The 8,441-nt window shown below is 39.9% G+C and overlaps 1 pseudogene; it reads left to right on the forward strand.

Moving 5' to 3' along the window:
* The first annotated feature begins 2,167 nt into the window (after nucleotides 1–2,167).
* On the forward strand, nucleotides 2,168–2,813 carry LOC121495800 (annotated as a pseudogene).
* Nucleotides 2,814–8,441: the final 5,628 nt, after the last annotated feature.

The following is an 8,441-nucleotide window of genomic DNA, read 5'->3' on the forward strand; positions in this document are numbered from 1 at the left end:
CTAGTCATTTTCTCAGAATTCAACCATCTGAATAGGTAATCAGATTCTAGAACTGTTTCATTACTTTCTCCCTATACCAGATCTTCAGATAATGTATTTGACAGATATAGCAACTATTTGCTCTTTATAACTCAATCTAAGTTCTCATATAAATTCTACCAAAGTTAGTAAATATTAGTTAACATTTACATTATTGAAACATCCAACATGCTACCAACAAGCACTTGTTTCTAATAAGTCAAAAGTCACTTTTACCTCAATACCAAGAGTGAGAACTTCTACATTTAAGGAAGTTTCATCTAGCTTACATGCATGCTGGACCAGAAACCAGATGTGCTAGATAAAACTTCCTGGTTTCTGGTCCAGCATGCATGTAAGTAAGCTTGGAAGTTGCCACTCTGTCTGAATGAGATGTCAAAAACCAAACACACTGAAAAATCAACAACTTAAAAAAAAAAAATCAACAACTTTTCTTAGGTCCATAAGAGAAATGTCACAGGGCAAACTGGTGCCCCCCAGATTGGAGCCCAACAGATGAATACAGAGAATCACAACCTGCAGAACAAAAATCTCTGTGGGAATCAGTGCCAGGGTAGGGACACTTGAACCGTAACTGAGGAATTGCTAGAGACTCGGTATGGCCAACCGAGTAAAACTCCAAAGGCCCCCACACATTTGTGAGTTTTACCTCCTGGACCTCTACCAGCTTTTCACTGTGAATACTGAAGAAAAATTTCATGCTTCCAGTAGAGGAAGGGGAAAAGAAATGACTTAGAAATATGCCAGAGCACCCTGTTTTTAGCAAGGCCTGCTCTCAAAAAAGTAACCAGGACCTAACTCATACGAGGGTTTTATCAGAGCCTAACTGACCTGGGTGCGGCGGATGGGGGGAGAGAAATACTTAACTCCAGCCCACTTTAGGCATCCTATTCCACCTAAGGGGGAGAAAAAAATTGAGAAGTACATGTGAAGTTTATAGTTCAGTCAGTACTGAGACATGAGTCTCAGTAAAATACTGAGACCTAATCCTAAGACTATAAAAAGTTTCCCCAACTCCCACACCTTACCATGACATTACTGAAGGCCTATTTGTAGCAGTTCCTTTTACCTGTACATCATGTTCCTTTTACCTTTTCATCAGCAATGAAAAAGAAAGAAAAAAGGAAGGAAGGAAGGAAGGAAGGAAGGAAGAAAGAAAGAAAGAAAGAAAGAAAGAAAGAAAGAAAGAGAAAGAAAGAAAGAAAGAAAAAGAAGGAAGACACACTAAAAGGCAGAATACAGGGGTGTCTGGCTGGCTCAGTCGGTAGAGCATGTGACTCTTGATCCCAGGGTCATGAGTTAAGCCCATTTTGGGCTTAGAAGTGAACTTAATAAACATATACTTAGATAAACAGATTAAATATACATACATACTTACATACATACATACATACATACATACATACATACATACATACATAGCAAAAACCAGTTTGATGAGAGAGCAGGCATTGGAACCAGACTCAGATGTGGCAGGGATGATAGAATTATTGGACTGGGAATTTAAAACTGTGATATGGTAAGGGCTCTGATGGATAAAGAAGACAATATAAAGAGCAGATAGGCAATGTTAGTAGAGATGAATTCTAAGAAAATCAAAAGTAAATGCCAGAGATTTAAAAAAATTGTGACAATGAAGAATGCCTTTGGCGGGTTAGTTAATAGACTGGATATGGCTAAGGAAAGAATCTCTTGCGTGTGAGGATATTGCAACAGAAACCTCCAAAACTTAAAAAGCAAAGGAAGGGGGGAAAAAGACTGGAGAAGGGGTCAAAACCAAAACAGAAAAACAATACCCAAGAACTGTGGGACAACAACAAAAGGTATAACATACACACAATGGGAATAACGAAGACAAACAAATATTGGAAACAATAAAGACTGAGAATTTCAACCTAATGGCAGGTGCTAAACCACATATCCAGGAAATGCAGATAACACCAAGCAGGAGAAATGCCCCAAACCCTACATCTATACCTATTGTTTTCAAATTACAAAAAAAGATGAAAAAATCCTAAAAGAAGACAGAAGAAAAAGAAAACACCTTATAAGAGCTACATCTGACTTGAAACCATGCAAGCAAGAAGAGTGGAGTGAAATATTTAAAATGTTGAAGAAAAAAAATCCCACCAAACCTAAAATTCTGCACTCTGCAAAATTATCTTTCAAAAGTGAGGGAGAAACACTCTCAAAACAAAAATTGAGAAGTGAGAGCCGGGGATGAGTCCAGCCCGGGAGGTGGTGTAAAGGCTGCAGGGAAGCCCCCAACATGTGGAATCCCAATGCCGGACAGCCAGGGCCGCATCCATATCCCCCTAACGTCGGGTACCCTGGAGGTGCCAATCCTGCCCATCCGCCACCTGTGAATCCCGCCTACCCCCCGGGCCCCTATCCAACTCCCCCAGGGGCTCCCCAGGGGAATCCAGCTTTTCGCCCCTGGCGGGCCCCCTTATCCTGCGCCACAACCAGGGTACCCTGGATGCCAACCCACGGGTCCCTACCCACCTCCCTACCCACCACCTGTTCCTGGCACCTGGCATGGGAGGACCGGGAATGGTGATGGACAAGAAGATGCGGAAGAAAATGAAGAAAGCTCATAAAAAGACGCACAAACACCACAAGCATGGCAAGCATTCCTCCTCCTCCTCCTCCTCTTCCAGCAGTGACTCTGACTGAATACAGGGTCTGGACCCTTCCCTCAAGCCTCTCCAGTTCTGGTCTCCCATCAAGCTTCAAATGGCATCTTGTATGGGGGAAAATTAGCCCTTGTGCCCCTTCTCCCTCACCCCCCCCCCCCCCCCCCCCGAGCCTTACTCTGCTGTTCAGCCCTAACTGGCTAGGGAAAATGGGCCAAAGAATTGCCATAGGCTAGCAAAGACCATCTTCTAACTACTTGGAAAGACCTTTTAGTTGATGAGCTTACCAGGAGAACTATTTTTTTGAGGCTGATGAGACCTTTGAGCTAAATGCTGAAGATGAGTTTAAGATCTGTAAAATTAGATTTTTTTAAAACTTTCTTTTGTAATACTTGTAGTTGGGAGGGGTTGTGGAAATTTAATTATGGAAGAAAAGAAACTGCCATTTTGTAATGGTGGCTGGCATACTTTGGTGATTTAGTGGCAAATAGATTTCCCACCAGCCTCTATCGATTGTACTAACTGTAAGCCTGCTGGGAGGTGGAGTCCATTTGGTTCATAAGCTCTACCTGCCGGTTTGGAATCTAATCTCACTTCTTAGCTCAGTAGGCTGGCTCAGGGCCTTCTCATTCTCCAGCTCTCAGCCCAAATAAAGCTTTTTTTTTTCCTGGAAAAACAAAAGAGGGAATTTGTTGCCAGTATAACTGTCCTTGCAAAAAATGTTAAACTCTTTAGATAAGAGGAAGAAAATGATACATCAGAATCTTGATTTATATAGAGAAACAGTATCAAAGGAGTAAGTGAACGTATTAAAAAAATCTTTGCTTATTAATTGATCTAAGAGACAAGTCTGTTCAAAAGAACAGCAGCAGCACTGTGTTTGACTATGTATGTTTATTTATGTGCTTATGGATAAGTGAAATAAGTGACTGCAATAATGTGAAGGATTGGAAGGAAGAATGATGATTATTTTGTTGTAAGGTACTCCACACTACCCATGAAAGACATATTATTATTATTTGAAGGTGGACTTGGAATAGTTGTATATATATATCACAAAATCTAGGGTATCCACTAAAAAATGGTGGTTGTTTTTTTTTTTTAATAAAAATAGTATAACTGAGATGAGAAGACATATACTGCTTCTCCCTCTGCCTGTATCTCTGCTTCTCTCTCCCTCATGAAGAAATAAAATCTTTTAAAAAAAAAAAAGCTCAATTAAAACCCCACTAAAACGCAGAAAAAAAAGTGGAAGGCAAAAATAGGAAGGCAAAATTGTAAACAAAGAACAAGGGCAACCATTAGAAAAATCACAAATATGATAGATATTAATCCAGCTAGGTCAATAATCACTGTAAATGCCAATTATCTAAATGTACCGATTATCATACAGATTGTCAGGTAGATCCAAAAACAAGACCAAATATATGCTGCCTACAAGAAGTGTAAAATAAAGACATACATAGGTTATAAGTTAAGTTATCAAGAGTATGAGAAGACAAACCAGAGTGGAAAAAAAAAATGCTTGCAAAAGACACATCTGATAAAGGACTATATCCAAAATATACAAAGAACTCTTAAAATCCAATGAGCAAACCCAACCAAAGAAATGGGCCATAGATCTCAACCTCACCAAAGATATAGAGATGGCAAATAAGCGAATGAAAAGATGTGCCACATTTTATGTCATCAAGGAAATCGAAATTAAAATGAGATACCACTACACATTTATTAGAATGGTCCAATCTGGAATACTGACACCAAACGCTGGTCAGGATGGAACTGCAGCAACAGGAGCTCCCATACATTACTGGTGGAGACACCAAGAGGTATGGTGGTTTCTTAAAAGACTAAACACAACATACAATCTGACAATCATGCCTCTTGGTACTTACCCATAGGAATTAAATACCCATAGGAGTCTGTGCACACAGTGTTCGTAGCAGCTTTATTCATAACTGCCAAAACTTGGGCCCAGCCTACTGAGTCCTACAGGAGATAGATAAGCTATGGTATAGAAACTATTAAAAGACATGGAAGAAACTTAAATGCGTATTAAGTAAAAGAAGCCAATCTGAAAAGGCTACATCTTGTATTCCAACCATATAATATGAAAAAGGCAAAACCACAGAGGTTATGGAAAGATCAGTGGCTGCTAGGAGTTGGGAGTGAGGGAGGGATGAAGAGATGGAACACAGAGAATGTCTAAGGAAGTAAAAATACTCTATATACTGTAACAATGGATAGATATTTTACATTTGTCCAAATCCCAAAAAAGTACACCACCAAGAATAAACCCTGATGTAAACTTGGATTTGGGGTGATTCTATGTCAATATAGGTTCATCAGATGAAACAGATGTATCACTCTAGTGGAGAATGTTAGTGAGGGGGGTGCATGCATGGGGGTACAGGCTATATTCCCTTGTCAACTTTCCTGTAAATCTAAAATTGCTCTAAAACAAAGTCTCAAAAAAGAAAAAAAGTAAATGAAGATACCCCAGGCTAACACTCATCAAAAGAAAGCAGAAATAGCTATATTAACTTCAGATAGACTTCAAAACAAGGAAAATTGTCAGGGATAAAGATAAATGATAAAAGGGTCAGTTCTACAGGACAATTGTTAACATGTATACACCTAACAGTGTCAAACTATGTAAGGTGAGACAAAAACTGATGGAATTAAGGAGAAATCTGAGTCCAAGATGTCTCTGTGACTGATCTAGTAAGCAGAAAATCAGTAAGTAGCTGAAACCAACATGAACAATCTAATGGATTTAACTGACATCTATAGATTATTACTTCATCCAGTAATATTCCAGTAGAATACATTCTTTTCAAGCTCACATGGAACATTCACCAAGACTTTTGTGGCTATAAAATACACCTGAACAAACTTAAAAGAGAAATTTTGGTGTCTGCATTCAGGCCATAATGAAATTATACAAGAAATAAAAAAACAAAAAAACAGCTAGAAAATCCCTACAAGAGGGATCCCTGGGTAGCGCAGCGGTTTGGCGCCTGCCTTTGGCCCAGGGCGCGATCCTGGAGACCCGGGATCGAATCCCACGTCGGGCTCCCGGTGCATGGAGCCTGCTTCTCCCTCTGTCTGTGTCTCTGCCTCTCTCTCTCTATCATAAATAAATAAAAATTAAAAAAAAAAAAGAAAAAAAGAAAATCCCTACAAGAAATACCCCCCCCGGGATCCCTGGGTGGCGCAGCGGTTTGGCGCCTGCCTTTGGCCCAGGGCGCGATCCTGGAGACCCGGGATCGAATCCCACGTCGGGCTCCCGGTGCATGGAGCCTGCTTCTCCTCCCTCTGCCTGTGTCTCTGCCTCTCTCTCTCTCTCTCTGTGACTATCATAAATAAAATAAAATAAAATTCTTAAAAAAAAAAAAAAAGAAAAAAAAAAAAAGAAATACCCCCCCCCCCAAAAAAAAAAAACAGCTGGAAAATCCCTACTTTGCACACTTTAAATAATGCATGAGTCAAAGAAGAAATCTTAGAGGATTTTTTGAACTACAATAAAATAAAAACATCAAAATTTGTGGGAGGTAAAGAAGGGCTTAGCAGAAAATTTAATTCATACATTAGAAAAAAACTAAAATCAATCATCTAAGCTTCCACCTTAGGAAAGTAGAAAACTGGGATCCCTGGGTGGCGCAGCGGTTTGGCGCCTGCCTTTGGCCCGGGGCGCGATCCTGGAGACCCGGGATCGAATCCCACGTCGGGCTCCCGGTGCATGGAGCCTGCTTCTCCCTCTGCCTATGTCTCTGCTTCTCTCTCTCTCACTGTGTGCCTATCATAAATAAATAAAATTTAAAAAAAAAAAAAGGAAAGTAGAAAACTAAGAGCCAATTAAATCAAAAGTAGAATAAAAATCAGCAGGTATCAATGAAAAAAAAAAGAATTCAACAGAGAAAATCAATCAAACCAAAAGCTGATTCTCTGAAAAGGTAAAATGGATAAGCCTCTAGCCAGACTAAGAAAAAAAAAAGACACAAATTACTAATATCAGAAAGAGGGGACATCCCTATAGATTTCATGGACTTTGAAATAATCAAAGTCTGACCCCAGTGGCAACTGACTGGCTCAGTAGATAGAACATATGACTCTTAATCTCAGGGCTAGGAGTTCAAGCACCATGTCAGGTGTAGAGATTACTTAAAATATTATTTCTTAAAGATTTTATTCATTTGAGAGAGAGCTGGGGGGGTGGCTGGGGGGAGCAGAGGAAGAGAGAAACCCAAGGAGACTCCACACTGAGGGCAGAGCCTGATACAGGGCTTGATCTCACAACCTGGAGATCATGACCAGAACCAAGACCAAGAGTCGGATGGTTTATCGACTGTGCCACTCAGGCACTCCTAAAAAAAAAAAAAAAAAAGTCTCACTCCAATAAATAAATGATTATTACTATATGAGATTTTGTACATATGCTAAAGAAAACTGGACATCTCAATGAACAAGACATGAATACTCTGGAAAATTAAAACATTTTATTTGTATTTTCAATTAAGAATACGGAAGATTGGGACACCTGGGTGGCTCAGCGATTGAGTGCCTGCCTTCAGCCCAGGGCATGACCCTGGAGACCCAGAATCAAGTCCCACATCGGGCTCCCTGCATGGAGCCTGCTTCTCCCTCTGCCTGTGTCTCTGCCTCTCTGTGTCTCTCATGAATAAATAAAATCTTAAAAAAAAAAAAAAAAGAATACATAAGATGAGGGGGGAAAATCATGTAAACACAAACCTGTAGCAAAATACCAAGATACTACATCACAGGAAAGCAACTCAATGAGTTGGACAAAAAACAATGGGTGTATTATGCCCACTCCACCCTCAAAAAAGCTATGGTTCGAAGGACAGAAAACAGATAATGCATCTATCCTCAACTCCAATGCTGCTGCTCATCAGCCTTTAAGAGAACCACAATTATTCTTCAGTTTCTCTAGTGACATACTTAACAATTATTTGACAGAATACTTTTTCATCTAGGGATATAATCAACTGTTCTGTATAATAGGGGAGGTCACAGAGACCTCTTATTGATTGACAACACTAAGGTTAATATTTATGTGAACAGTAAGCATTGAATCTTGATGGCGTCAAGTATTTCCTAAGAGTTCTGAGCATGTGAGTAAGTTAGAACAGTGATAGTGATTCTCTAAGTTCACATTGTTTGCAAAGAATGTTAAAACACAGGGAAAGGCATTATCGGGGTTATCTCTTATACTTTTTCCCAAAGAATTTACTTTTTTTTTAAGGGGGGGGAGAATTTCTCAATTTGCCTTTAAAATCTATTATGTAATTTTTTTAAGGTTTTATTTATTTACTTGACACCATATGGTGTGTGCCCCGACGCCACTAGGTGCCCCCAGCCCTACCAGCTGACCCCTCCCCTGCTAGGGCATGCATGCAAGAGGAAGCACGAGAACAGGTGGGGCAGAGGGAAAAACAGACTCCTGACTGAGCAGGGAGTCTGGCATGTACCCCTTCCCCATCCTAGGACTCTGGGATCATGACCTGAAAGGCAGAAGCTTAATTGAGCCACCCAGGGGCCCCAAAAAAGTAATTTATTGGGGTAAAAAACATGCCAAGTTACCAAGTTAATTTTTTCTTTAAAATAAAACAAAGGTAATCTTGCAAATCTAACCCACTTGGTGAAAATTAGGCAATTTTATAGTTTCTTAGTGCAGTCATTTCCAACATTGATAGTAAGAGTTGCTTTACATCACGAATAAGATTACATGGGTTCTCTTTACTC

Source organism: Vulpes lagopus, chromosome 7, assembly GCF_018345385.1.
Source record: "Vulpes lagopus strain Blue_001 chromosome 7, ASM1834538v1, whole genome shotgun sequence".
Taxonomy (NCBI): Eukaryota; Metazoa; Chordata; class Mammalia; order Carnivora; family Canidae; genus Vulpes; species Vulpes lagopus.